Source organism: Xiphophorus couchianus, chromosome 22 (genome assembly GCF_001444195.1).
Source record: "Xiphophorus couchianus chromosome 22, X_couchianus-1.0, whole genome shotgun sequence".
In the NCBI taxonomy this organism is placed as follows: Eukaryota; Metazoa; Chordata; class Actinopteri; order Cyprinodontiformes; family Poeciliidae; genus Xiphophorus; species Xiphophorus couchianus.
The window spans coordinates 8,895,996-8,910,053 of NC_040249.1; positions in this window are offsets into that span (position 1 = coordinate 8,895,996).

Here is a 14,058-nt window from a genome sequence, read left to right on the forward strand (position 1 = left end):
ACAAACAAAATAACAATGAGTGACTGAACTTTTTTCAATGCTTTGCGTCACACTACCCAAGACAGATTTATCATTGGATAAAAATATATCTTTGCAGCAAACCCAACAGGATTGTGGACATCATGCTGCAAAGCAAATAAGCAAGCAATTGTAATGATGCTAAATACTAGACGGAGCGCATTATCTGACCCTTTTAAGTCAGGAATAAGGAAAAAAGGATGATGTAGGATGATGTTTCCAAGCATGGGCTGCTTATGGTTTTCAACTGGTTTTGCACAAGGCACTTTAACAGTGGAAGATCTTATATGTCTTTCAAGGCAAAAATACGGTTCATACTTCTGAAGACTCGTTGAGTTGTTTTGCGGTGTCTTGTATGGGTAAAATGTGTTTGGAGGAACTTGAAAGAAACAAAAGTTTTATCTTCCTTCGTTAGCATAAATAAATCCATCATCTTCGCTTACAAGCAGAGTCAGAAGGCCTGATTCCCTGTTTGTTTCATTTAATATTTCATTGAATGGACCAGCTGCTATTGCATGAGGATGTGATGTGTTACAGGGTTGTTGATGCCACCCTTGCATAGCTCACTGAAGGCATTGAATTTGTATCATGTTACTCTTGTTGACAGTGTGACAGCTGTACACTTAAATCTTTATGAGCTCAATTCATGTCTTATTCATCTTTAAAGGGTTCTATTAAAGCCACCTGGAATCCGACAAGCTAATTTTTTTATGATCTACTTAAGCTGCTGTTTTGCAAACATCTTAAAGCCTCAAACAAAAGATATTTGGGCTAAAGACTTCCTTTTGTACATCGAAACATGACAATGACAAAGGCTTTGATCAGGAGTTGAGCAAAGTGCTGTGAAAGAGACAATTATTTTTGTTTTGTAGGACTATTTTTTTCTTTCCTCTTCAAAAAGGATCTCCATGTAGAACAACCCAGACAGCATTTCTTTTTGTTGCTTAAGCACACCCATGTGAATGTTATGTTTTATTTATGGAGTCTGAAAAGTATGCCAAGAGAAGGCTCGGCTCCCAAAGTTAGACTTCAAAATAGTGGATGGCGCTCATAAAAGTTTCAGCTCCCCTTAGAGTGGATAGTTCAGACATGTTGTCTTTAATTATTTTATTTTGCATTGAAAATCTGAGAACATTCAGTGGATGTCTGAAAAATGGGAACGTTACTTAGTGGATGGTGGGGCAGCATGTACTGGACCTTCGCAAGCTTTATGCACAAGGCTTATGATAAGGCTCTCAGTTCTCCAGTGCCTGCCTGGCTGTCCTTAGTTGCACCCCATGCATTGTTAACTATTTCATTCTGAAACCTGTAAGACAACTTACTCAGCAAAGAAGAAAGATGTCACATTTCTGATACAAAGAGTTTTTACCAAGTAAATTACATTAATTACATTAATTAAATGAATTTAATTAATAACACACTCCCTTCACCTTAAAGAGCTTTCTTTTTAAAATAAAATTTTGGCACTAGTGGGTTTTATTGACAATAAAGCAGGGTGGATAAGTAGAAAGGGGGGAGACAAGCTGCAAATAGTGGTAGCCACTGCACACAGTGCACACACTCCACCAAAAGAGTCACCCAGCTCCCCAAGACGCTTCTTTTTCCATAATTACTTCAAATCACTTCGCTGGGCAAGGTCTATCAATAGTAAATAACAGGAATACAAAGTTAATGGCAGCAACAACTCTTTTAAGGTCTCTATCTCGAAAGGAGTCACAGCTGAACACAGAAGCACCAAGCCAGTAGTACTTTCTGTTGGACAGAAAAACTGAAGAGATGCAGTTTATGACAGCAATAGTGCCAGTTATGAACCCCTCTAGGAACGACAAATAGCTATACTTAAGCTACTTAAATAGCTTAGGGGCGTGCTGTGGTGGCACAGGGGGTTAGCAAGCCCCACATTTGGAGGCCTTAGACCTGCAGACGTCGCGGGTTCGACTCCCGGTCCCGACGACCCTTGCCGCATGTCCTTCTTCAAAAATGGCTCCGGCTCAGCTGGCTGCCTGCAGACGCAGCTCCCGTCGTGTGTGTGTGTTAATCTGTGTATAAAAAAATTCTTGCTGTAACTGCGAAATAATTTCCCTGCTGGGATGAATAAAGTAATTCTTCTTCTTCTTATACACCAAAATACAGAAAAAAAGTCAGAAAAAGTGGCCATTAAATTCTCCAATCGATTAATGGCACAGCAGCAAATTTGTAGATAGAAATCGAGATCAGATTTAATATTTATACAATGAAATTCCTCATTACCAGGAACTTTCCCCCAGAATCCATAGCTGGGATTCTAGCAATATTTTCAATGCTGTCACATCAGTAATGTTGTGAGTTGCTGCTGAACACCGAGCCTCCAATGTTAGATGTTTGCACCTAATTTGTGGTGTTTCTTACACACTTTTACAACAAAGACATGGAGCTGAATAATGATGATGTCATGCAGGTAAATCAAGTATCAGAGTTTCCACTCTCGCCCCAACACCCAATACAGAAACTTCCATAAATAGTAGGTTGATTATCGTCACAATGTGATGCCTCAAACACATTAATGTAGGGCCACACAGGATTTGCGACTACATTCTTTTTTGCCTTGACAACTCTTTTTATTTTTTTTCCTCACATCTCTTACAACTAAAATGAGGATGCTGCAAGTCTTTGTGTGTGCATTTCACTGAGGCAAATCTCGTGGGACAAGCAGGATGGTGTGCTGTGACAGTCGAGCCTGGGACATCGGAGTCTCACACTCCTCTTTTCTTCTTCTTATTTTTTCTTCTTCATCGGTTGCTGAGAATAGGACGAATCTTTCCAATTAGCAGCTTTCTGAAGAGGTGTTGTCACACTCTGGGAGTACATTCTTACAGTTGTTCAAGCTCATCTGAAGTCACTGTGAGAATCTAACAAAGATCATAATATCCCTGATAATAATCCAGAAAAAAGTTTATGAAACATTGTGATGATTGATTGGGCAGGTTTGGGATGAAAGCTGGTCTAATCCCAGCAGTACTTCCATCCAAGCTGCTTACACTCACCTGGGAAATTGCTGTCTGCCGCTAGATAATATGCACCAATTGCAAATTACGACTTCCCATTGTTGTCTGGTGGGAGACCTTCACAGATTTTTCAAAAGCAGGAAGATGAAAGAATGGTTGAAAATGTGGTGACTTCATTTATTATTATCATCTGACAGTATAGTGAACAAAGTGTGAATGAAAAGCTAATTTTTTTTCACACTGCCAACAAACTTCCTGTATACCGTAGTCTATTCTCTAAAAAATATGTTCATCATTTTGCTAACAACACAGCAACTCTGTGCATCTAGACAAAATAAAATATGGGCCAGCTGTTTCTTTTATGGGTGAGCATTTGTTTGAGACAGATTTTCTACTTACAAAGTGTATTATTTTTTTAAAATCACAGTGATGAAGTTATTAAGGAAGAGCTTCATTCATATTCACTAAATCTCTTAGTCTGCTATTTCATAGTTTAGTTTTGTAAAGTAAGAGCTACGAGACAGTGGACAGTAAGACAAAAGATGAAGTGCTCAGTAAAAAAAAAAACAATGCTGTCCATCTCATGTTGAAGATGAAAATAAGACATTAGGGGAAACGAATGAAGTAGTGAAATATTGTATGCACCTGCTGTTTGCTTGGCTTCTGACACTCACAAAGCAGATTGCAGTTATTGCATGCACACACATGGCCATCAAAACTAGTCAATAAGAGAAATTTGTACTACTCACAAATAAGAATTTATACTAGAGAAAAAAATGAAACACTTATGTGATTTTATTGTGTTAATTTGGCCTGGTCATATCCCACAGTCTTAAGGACCGGGTTCTTAAATACAACATAATTTTAACACAGCCTTTAAAATATACTTAAAGACAATTACTTAAAGACTTAAAGACCTTCTATTTATCTCTATATATTTTTGCAAAACAGACAGGTTGAATTTTACCTACTGGGACATCTTTGGCTAATTTGTGTACAATGAATATAGAAAGTTGTTTTTTTTCCCCTCCTTTTTTCATGTGCACCATCACAACACACTTTCATCATATGGTACTTTTTCTATGCAAAGAGTGTTGAACAAACTCAATGTGTGTAAACTCAAGTTTAGATACATTTAGTTCGGCAAATGGTTTGGCAAATGTGCCTGTATGAGTCTAATTATATTTGAGTTTCATCATCTATATGGAAGATGAAAATGTAGGTGTGCGAGTTTGTGAGTTTATCAAGGTGGAAAAAATTAGCATCATCACCTATCTAGCCAAACATGATTAAGAAGCTGGGGGGCATGTCCAATGAGGCTGCTGATTAACAACTCTCATGCCTGCTCAAATGAGGCATGCTAAGTGGGCAAACAGTGCAAAGTATCTTGTTAACTGAACCAATCAGGTTGGTGTTAAAACACAAAAGCACTCGGATGATTCTCTCTGAGAAGGATAGAATCATCTGTCAATTTATTTAATTCACAACTAAATAAATTACTGATGCATTAATAAAACTGTGGTTTAAGCTCTATTGGTGTTTCCCCCCCTCACGCTATAGTGAAAGTTTTGAGAGAAGACATAAACCTTTTCTCCATGTCAGCAAATTGTTAATGATTGCTCTCTGTATGAGTACATGAAGACCTTATGCATTGACCAAGAACTGCTGGAGATTGGCACCAGCAACCTCTGCAACCGTGCACAGATAATCAGGTCTAAGTTACAGTCAATTAAGCAGATGTGTCACATACATCAATACCATATATCTTCATATCGTCCTTTATACGATTTTAAACACTGGCATACATATCTGCTAAAATAATTAGTCTATGTATTCATTTTGAATTGCATAATGTATGCCTGTAATTAGAGGTATCTCAAGCCTCCCTTGAAAATAAAATTACTTTTTAGCATTGTTACTTAAGTCTTCATCAACTCAACCATGTTAACAGTTTTTTTCATAAACTGTATTTTATTGCATATTTCTTTATCTTTGACTCTAACAGACTTGGCGTGCTAAACTTTGTGTGCCTGTGCATGAACATTTCATTGACGCCTGAAGTGATAGGTAGGAATACATAAATCTTACTTGTTGTCATTTCTCTGAAATTAAAATACATTTAATTAGATCTTTTTTTGATTTGTTTTGAAGCTGCAGCCTAATGTCACATCTGTATTTCATTATAGTATAAATAATACCATGCTAATTGGCAACTACAATCAGTTTTACATCCACAGTGGCTAATTGACCACTATGTTAAATAAGTATTACGTGTTAAGTAGTTACTTACTTAACATGTAATGTTATTGTTTAGAAAGCATAAGCTCTTTTGAAATACTGCTTATCTGCACAGACACATGACATGTACAGTTGGTAAATTTAGTAAAAGTAAGAATCAAATGTTTACTCCGTGGTGCTTCGTTATCAGAAAACATGCTTATCTCTTAGCAACCAGTTAACAAATATTGTTATTGTTCATAAAACATACGATTTCTTCTGCTCTTTTGAAATACTACTTCTCTTACACTACTTACTATTTAATAGGCATTGTGCAGTTGGTGAATTTTGCAGAAAAATAAAATATTTTCTTTTTCATTGGTGATAAATATATTATCTCCTCTTTAGTATAGTGGTGAGTATCCCCCCCTGTCACGCGGGAGACCGGTATTCGATTCCCCGACGGGGAGTGAAGTTTGTTTCAGGTCCCTCTTGAAAATGAGATCTAGATCTCTACGGGGTTTACCTGATTAAAGAAAGGAATATTTTATTATAAAACAGACATTCAACACATAAGAAAAAATCTGATTTTTACTTTGTGGCACTTTGTCACCAGAAAACTCGTCTTTTAACACCAAATTAATTATCAAGTTGCTTTCCATTCCACCTTTACTTATTTACTTACTTATAGTCTCCAAACTGTCATTGCAGTTCATGTAAACACTATTATATACATCTTTGAACCATAATCATGTTTGCATTGGACAGTGATTTACAGAGGCTCTCCCTTGTTGCCTACTGAGAGTGGAACATGTAAACCATATCCAGTAGGCAAAAATAAAAACACTTATGGCAATGTATGCAGGCAGTATTCTATTCACTGTTACTTTTTTTTTATCTAACAGTTACTTTATCTGGAAATGCTTTTAATGTTTCCTTCTCTGTACATGTTTCACCTGGAAAGATCATTAGTGGTGCAGTGCTGCCAACTTCCATTTTCTGTGTGAATAATCATGGAGTTTCTCTGTAAATAACCATTCAATGTAAGCATGACAACAGCTTTGAAGTCCATTAACTTGCGTTCAGAACAACCGCTTTGACATTTTTGATTTGTAGTTTAGTAAAAATCTGCTTTGATTTTAATCCCTCCCAGACTAGCTTGAGAGCTTCAGCCTGTGGAATCAGCAAATCAGAATTCAAAATTAAAATACTATTAAAAAATCATTTACTGCAGGAAAGAAACTGAACCTTTTTGCAAAACCTCTTTTTAAAAGTGTCAAACTATGCCTACAGGCCCAGAAGGCAGCAAGATGATTTTATTTCAGGATTCACCTGCCACATTTATTTATTCATATTTGGCCTTTCTCTAAAAAAAGACAAAAACAAAAGAAACAGTGTGTAGGAGTCAATGATATGCCACATAATTGGATGTTGCATCGATAACTGATGCAATTTTGTGTATGACAGAAGCTGGAAATGAGTAGATAACATTGATATTTTCTCACAATACCTCTGAATAATGATGGCGATCTCATTGAGCCTCCAGGGTCTGCAGCAAGGAATCCACAATAACTTCTCACCAATGCTTAAAGAAACAAAAAAAAAAAGACTCAAAAGTATTGATCTTCATGTTTTTTACCTTAAATAACAGCTCTGCCTCTGTCATTATCTGAAAGCCATATCAATGGACTCTTCAGATTAACTTTATTTTTTGATATGGCAACTGACGGCCCTGTGAGTATATTTCTTTTTTTACTGATATAGGAATCGATATGTGGCCTATTGCTATTTTTTCTTTATCAACTTCTTCTTCCTCTCAGAGCTCAGTGTTGTTTTTTCATAAACGACATAGTATGATGTAGATATTCAAAAGAATGCACAGTAAAGAAATCTGATCTGAATAGCGGCATGTCTCCTTTAAGCACAGCAGATTTGTTTCATTTGATTTGTATTCACATGCTGTTTATAAGAGTCACCTGGAAGCTACTCTTGATTTTTCAAGGTATTTACATTTAAAGCACCAACATTTTCTGCAATCTGCAGCATGAATCAACTGATTGTCACATTGAATGTGGGTGAATAGTGAAAGCACTCACACTTAAACAAATAGGTACATTTTAAAATCCTACAGCACCAGATTAAAACTTCTACAAGGAGAGACAGACAACTCAGTCTCCTTCTGTGCTGAGGGAGTCTGTGGGCCATGCTGCAAAGAGAAGTACTGATGTCCCCAGGCTGCAGGACAGGGTCAGCGCTGGAAGTGGCCACCTGAGCAGGGTGTAAAATGCCCAGTAAATCATTGCTGGACTTGTGTGAGTCGGCGTTTGTGTGCGAGTGTGACGGCGTGTGTGCAATATTTTGCATTTCCCTGTTGTTCATCCTCAGAGCTCTGTTCGCACAATGCATGCATGATCAGCCAGGAGATTATGTGCATTCAGGCATCTTGGTACTCTCTGTGCTCTGGTGAATGTTTATGTTTGCTACTTTGGCCAACATTTACATGGTGCATATGTGGGGGCGTGGGGGTGGGGGTATGTGTGTGTGTGTGTTGGCGTGGATGAACACAGGTCACCCTGAAGCTGCCAGACCAGATGTGCAAGAGTTTGGATTCAGCGGAGTGATGAGTGGCTCCCTCGCTGACTCTGCAGACTTGGAACAATGCACACAGGTCTCTCCAGCTAATGAGCTCGCTGTATAGTGGGCACACACACACACACACACACACACACACACACACACACACACACACCGTGTATCCACTCTGGCCACAGTTTCAATCAGGGTCCTCCATATCTGGTGGGCAGAGGTTTTTATACTTGTGTTGGCAGCAAACCAAGGAACCTGATACAAAATTCAAATCAGTATCAACTACCTGAGCTGGTTCCAAGTTTGTTTGTGTCACCAGGTGGAGAGTGACAAGTTCTTTAGATAAAGACGGAGTGTGTTTGGGAATGCAGAAGCAACCTGGCTATTTTTGTTTTTCTGGAGTTCTGAGCGTGCGATTCTGTGACAAAGCACTTTGTAAATCTGGGACAGCCTCCGCCAAACATATAAAATAAGCTTCACCCAAAGCATAGGTATACAGTGCAGTGATATACAAACATCACATTCACACTTGACTGCGCAAGGACTGCGATGAATTATCTGTTTTAACTGTGCAAGCTTGAAGTTTTGCTTCCCAGTGGGTTGGCTAAAAAGGACTCAGTAATATGAGTTTAAGAGGCTTCAGAGGACGATGAAGCTCCCCTACGGGACCAGAGTCCAGACTTCTTACTGTGATATAACTCTACATTATTCATTTCTTCATTAATGCCTTTGTTCCACAACAGTACTCTAAGTAAAGCAGGACCTTTCAGCTGAATAGCCACTAATAGGACTCTGCCAAATACTGAGATAATTTTTCTCATTGTAACATTAAGTTTAAATATTTATTTTTTCAGCCAGACAAATTTAAAGGCATCTCTCCCAAAGATGTGTGAATAGTCTTTCACAAATAACTTTTCTTTTCTTGCATTAGCCCAATGTCAAACTGAACAGTTTAAAAGCATTCGACATTTAATAAGATGCCATTTAGTCAGTCTGGGAAAATAATTCATGTTGAGAAATAGTTATGGTCGCTGTAGAATCACTTAGTACCCATGACAAACTTTTATAATTCAACATAGCATCAAATTCATACTTTACATTTTTGATGAGTTAAGGAAAGAGCTCTACATCCAAAAAAATAGTTTTCTAGAGTCACAGAGTTAGGGACCTTTAAGTTTTAGGACTTTCTATTTCTTTATATGAGATAGGCACAAGCACGTCCCGACCCCACTAGGGACCAGTGTGTTAGAAAATGGATGGATGGATGGATTCTCTGAGCCACAGAGACTGGTGTAAGGACTTTAGAACTAGGTTGATTTGCTCTAGCAAGAGCCCAGGTGGTAATATCTGTTGCAGATTCTTTGAATCGTTTAATGATATTATGCACTGTAACTGATGAAATCCCTAAATTTCTTGCAAGTATACATATGGTAAAATTATTCCTAAACTGCTGAACTGTTTGCCCACGCAGTTCTTCACGAAGTGGTAAACCTCGGCCCATCTTTGCTTGTGAATGACTGAGGTTTTTGGTGGATGCTCCCATTATATCCAACCATGACACTCACTTGTTTCCAATGAACTTGTTTCAAATATTCCAAACAAGGGTTTTTTTTCTTTTTTTTGAGAAGCCCTTAAAATTCTCAGTCTTTTCGTATCAAATTTCAAATGAGTGAATATTTACAAAACCACAAAAAAGTTCTTAGTTTGAACTATATATGAACCATATATTCATTTGAATATATGTTGAAGAAGATTTGTAAATAATCACATTCTGTTAATTTATGTTTTACACAAAATCCCATCTTCCTTGGAATTGGGGTTGTATTTGTTAAATTCCTGTTACTTATTTGCGCTAGCATCTTACAATATTTTCCTGTAGGGAACAAAAGGAGTTCATGTAGATTGTGGTAAAACTAAGGCCTGTTCCTTCTCTGTATCACACAGTCAGGACAAAGATTTGGAGATGGAGGCGCGCTGACTCTGTAACTACTTAGATTTTAATGTTTTAATAATGGGAGCTTGATGACAAAATGAAGGTTCCTGGAGTGGTGTCATTGGGATTCAGATTTTGACAAGGTTGTTCAAATCATGAGGTGGGTGAGATGTGACGGGGACAAGAAGGAGCTTCTTGTGCTGTGGATGTTTTCAAGATCCAGTCTGGAATGCTTGCTTTGTGCTGTAGAGATTGTTATTTAAAAATAAGATGTAGTAGGTAACGTGTGAGTTTAAAAGTTGGATTAGACCTTCTTCTATGGTATTGTGAACACAGACTTCATTCTTTTTGGTAACCAACACTGAAGTGTGTTTGTAGTGAAACCAATGGGAAATCACCTCAAGCCAAAAGTCAAATATGTGAATCTGTGGGTCATAAAATACCATCACGATCTGGTGAAAGTGAAAATGGGTTATCAGTGGGTCTTTCAACAGATTATTGATCCAAAGCATGTGTGCAAATCAACACAAAAATCCTACAGAAAGTAGAACATGAGAGAGAAGCCAGGACGATTTTGAGAGTTTTCAAAGACACATCACAAGGTTGTGCTTTAGCCCTTGTGAAATATTACTTGCCAGTACCATATGTTGTTGTAGAAGGTTTTGTTGGATAACATTGCAAAACTTCTCTGTAGAAAATATAAGTAGAGAGAGCAAATGAGTTGTGGTTCACACTGTGGGTAAATATTTCTGCTGTGTGGCTTTAAACTCAAAAAAAGAGCATTGAAAAAACAGTTGCACACATTTTTTGGCATCTTGGTATATTAGGACATATCTAAAGTTGGCTATAATGACTTCTTTTTTTTTGCACAACAGGCAGTTTAGAATGCAAATCTACTCATAAGCTACAAATCATAGCCTGGTAGCAATGTCATAAAATATTCATTTCCACAGGAACCCTATTCAGTGGTGGTGCAAAATTCTCTCCTTCTGATAGAGGAGTACAAAGATAGGCTCACATACCCTACAGTGTTCCTCTGCCACATTGCGTACCTGTCAGGGAAATTACAAAGGCTGTGGAGCTCTCGTTAGAATTCTGGCACGTAACCTTTCTGTTTTAGTTTTTTTTTTGTTTTGTTTTGTTTCTTTGACAGCACTAAATACATCAGATACCCTGTGGTATCTCACGAGCATGTTGTTTTGAAATAGGAGGTTATGATATAAGCTGCGGTTAATAATTGATGTCTGAAAAAATGTCTCCTTTCATACTTCATATGACTCAAAAATGACATTCCTGAAAATAAGAGGGGTCTCCTGCAGGATGAAATCTTTCACTTTGTGAATTACTGATGCGCTGTGTGGGAGGTTTCTACCCTCCTGGCTGCCTTATTATTGTGAAAAGTTCAGAGTTTTTAAGTTTGCCATGGCCTTTACACCAGCATGAAAAGGCTAACATGCCCTCATTAGTGGTTAGTACTGATGTGTATCCTTTAGTTTCTATCTGTATATTAAACAACAAATATGACCTTCTCTTCTTCTCATATGTGTCGCCCCTTGACTAATTAAATAAGGAAAAGAGCACTGGACGACACCTGCTTTGAAGGGGGGAAAACATGAGAACACCACATTCCTTCCTAGGCTGAGCCACAAGAAGCAGTATGTAAGCCCAATTTAGAAGAACACTTTAGTCTTTTTGAGAAATGGGAGTATCGAGAACTGAATGATACACCCAACAGTTAGATGCCAAAACTGTGCTGGTCGGTTAAACATGATGGTGCAGCCGCAACTGTACACAATTATAATCACTCAGACACCAGGGACGAAAGTCGCAAAGGGCACAGGAGGATCTCAGGAAAAATAGTGTTAAAAAGATATAGCGAGGAATAAAACTGTGCCTAACTTTGTGGAAACATTATGTGTCTTGGGGACCACAAGCGGGCATTTAGGGAAAAACTGACTGTGATTAGTGTCGGGATGACACCTCAATGTCAGTGTGGCAGCTGCCAATCACATATTTGACAGGCAGATCTTTACTGCTGAGTTTGAACCCTGGCTGAAGATAATTTTTAAAACTTGAATTTTTATTTAACAAATTGTATGAAAAAAAAGGTTTCAGTGGTAGCAAAGTCAGCAAGAAAAACATTAAATAAAACTGCAGTGAAAGGTTGCTAGTTTGATTCCTTTTAGGAGAGGAAAAGAGGGTGAAGAATTTCATAGTCTTCCTGCTTAATTTCAAAATCTAAATAGGCTTATACACTGCGTCATAGAAACCAGGTATGTCCATGTACTATATAAAAACAGAAAAACATTTTTCTCCTCATTATTTTCCATTAATTCAGACTAAAATATACGGTCTCAGGTCTGTTAAGCTGACCAAAATAAATATGATACAACACAGTGTTTTTTACTAGAATCAGTGTTTCGCTGTGAATTTACGTGGCTTGCATTCAGTGAAAGTAATGTTTGCGCCAGTGTAATGAGGCAATTGGCAAAAGAGAAAAAGGAAAACTGAAATTGTTGATTCCCGCGCTCATGGCACGGTAGCACTAAGCTACAGTTAACCGCCTGTCATGGCATCTTAGACTAGATGCAGAGCTGAATAACAGGCTAAGATCTTTTTTTGCCTTTTAGGTCTCTAAGATCAATAAAAGAAAAAAAACAAACCTTTATTTACATGCCAAAAACATGGCTGTTTTGTGAGTAAAATCCCTCTTAATTGTTAATTTAGAAAAATCATAAAGCAGTCATATTCACAAAAGAATTCATGAGAGACGGAGGAACAAAAGCTGGCAGCAAAAAAGTACAGAGATTTGAGATCAATAAACCTACAATAAAATAAATCTAAAGCAGTCCAAGAGCTACACTATAATCCAAATAGGAAGACAGAACAGTAAGACAAAGACTACTGAACGTACACAAGGACAGAAGAAAGCAAAAATAGTTAGGAAGGCATTAAAAATGATCTGGTGGTGAACTGAGAGAGGCAATGAATCTTAATAACAGGCCCCATAGGTGAAGAGATAAAACAAAACAAAAAAAAGTAATACTACATGAAATACAAAAGTCCAAATTTATAGGAAGAATGAAGAAATGAGTGTCACCAAGGTGTAAAGAGATAACATAAACCAAAGTGCCAACTCTGAAGTATTGCTGTGCTGATGAAGATTCGCTCTTGGAATGCTAAATGTTTGGTGTGGCACCATGCGAGGTAGTTTGACATACAGTACTATCTAGTTAATTTATCCTAGAAGTGCCACTTTTGGCACATAGGCTGAACAGTAAATTTAACACAAAAAAACAACAACAACAAGGACATAGTGATGCTAAATACAATACAAAAATTAAATACCTTAACATATCACAATAGAACAGTCAATTTTACACCCTTACATCCCAATAAACACAAACTGCTCAACGGGAGTGCAAGAAAAGTGGCTTTTTCATAAATGGGAATTACTATTGCATGAAATATGCTCTGATTCTTCATGTCTAGATCTACATTATATATATTTTTAGAAACTCCAATTTACTTGGCAAGAGTAGAAACTGTTAGACTGTAAAAACACATAATGTCCTGCATAACTTCTCTTTGCTTTTCTTTGTTGTGTTTGTGTTTATTAGGACAACCTTAGGTTACTCCTTGAGGACCACATTATGCAGAGACATCTAAAACCTGGACTGGATTATTGCACACTGATGACGAAACCTTCAAGAAACAGTTTCTAGGAAAAAAAAAACTTATTTGATCAGTTAAAGTGAGTATATTGATCCTTAGTTTTTATGCATTTATTTATTTTGTAATCAAATCTAAAATTATATTTACAAATCAAACTGTGCCTCTAACATTTTGTCTTGGCGACATCAGCCAACACTATTATAAGAGGTTATTTTATATTTTGATAAAGCACATAACGATTTGTTTTTATTATTATTATTTGGTCAATTTGTCACAGTGAGTCGGATTTCACGACCCCCTCCTTTGGAGACAGCAAGAACAGATACATTTATTATTAATAACTACAAGTTTGTGTCTCATGGTTATGGTTCTACTGCTGGAGGTCAATCAAGATATGAGCTGCTATTTCTACTGTGAAGAAAATTGCTTGATTTATTTATTTTTTTTCAGTCAAAGACTGAGGGTTTGTTATGCCTTACAAATACGCTGCAAGAAATGTGTCCTAATGATTTTCCAGTTCACCTCCAATATTTAAACAACCATGTGGAGGTGTGTTTTAAGCGTCTGTTCTTAACATTCTTTTGAGTGAAAAGGAGAAGAAACGAGACAACAAAACAACATTTTCAAGGTGGGGAATTATTCAGC